The sequence below is a fragment of the Sinocyclocheilus grahami genome, unplaced genomic scaffold (genome assembly GCF_001515645.1).
Source record: "Sinocyclocheilus grahami isolate Dianchi unplaced genomic scaffold, SAMN03320097.WGS_v1.1 scaffold1435.1, whole genome shotgun sequence".
Taxonomy (NCBI): Eukaryota; Metazoa; Chordata; class Actinopteri; order Cypriniformes; family Cyprinidae; genus Sinocyclocheilus; species Sinocyclocheilus grahami.
This window is the reverse complement of record NW_015506614.1, coordinates 81,971-82,927: the sequence shown is the minus strand read 5'-3', so window position 1 is coordinate 82,927 and position 957 is coordinate 81,971. Positions and strand designations below refer to the sequence as shown.

General features: G+C 36.7%; 1 protein-coding gene across 1 annotated transcript in view; it reads right to left on the bottom strand.

Moving 5' to 3' along the window:
• LOC107570263 (protein FAM131A-like) overlaps window positions 1–957 on the bottom strand; it is a 30,331-nt gene that overhangs the window by 28,853 nt on the left and 521 nt on the right. The window lies entirely within an intron of this gene.

Sequence of the window (957 nt, the reverse complement as noted above, 5' to 3'; positions counted from 1 at the left end):
ACAGATTAAACCAGCATTTCTCCCAAAAGCAAATGGATTTAACTGTTGCTCTTCATACAAATACGGACTAAACTACATTTCTGCCAACACAAACAGTTGTTCGCCACAGATATACGGAATAAGCCAGCGTTTCTACAAACGCAAACAAACTAAACTGTCGTACAAAACCAACTTTTCTCCAAAATGCAAAGACTAAACCGTTTTTGGTCACACATACAGACAAAACTGTTGTTCTCCGCACATATATGGACTAACACACAATTTCTGCAAATGCAAACTTAAAAAAAAATAAAATAAAAAAAAAAGATTTACAGACTAAACCACCTTTCTGCCAAACACATACAGACTAAAGTTCTCCAGATTACAAAGATAAACTAAACAGTTGGTCTCCACATATGAACTACACTTCTGCAAACACAAATGCACTAAAACCGTCGTTTGCAACATTGAACACATTCAATCAAAGACCGACTAAACTGTTGTTCAGCACACATACAGACTAAACTTTGGTTCTCACAAACGCATACGAACAAAACCAGCGTTTCGCCCAAATGCAAAGACTAGACTGTTGTTCTTCAGTTTAAAAACCAACTAAACTGACCCTCTTAAACATATACAGACTAAACCAGCATTTCTCCCAAATGCAAATGGACTAAACTGTTGTTCTTCACACAGACTAAACTGCCTTTAGTTTAAGACTAAACTGTTGTTCTCCCAGATAAAACCAGCTTTCCTCTCAAATGCAAGGACTAGTCTGTTGTTGGCGACACTACAGACTAAACTGCCTTTCTTCCACATACTAAAAACCGGTTTAAAAACCAACTAAACTGATGCTCCGAAATATATACAGACTAAACCAGCGTTTCTCCTATAAACTGAGACTAAACTGTTGTTCTCCACACATATATGGACTAAACCAACAGCTCTTAACCAACTAAACTGATGCTCTTTTTTTTT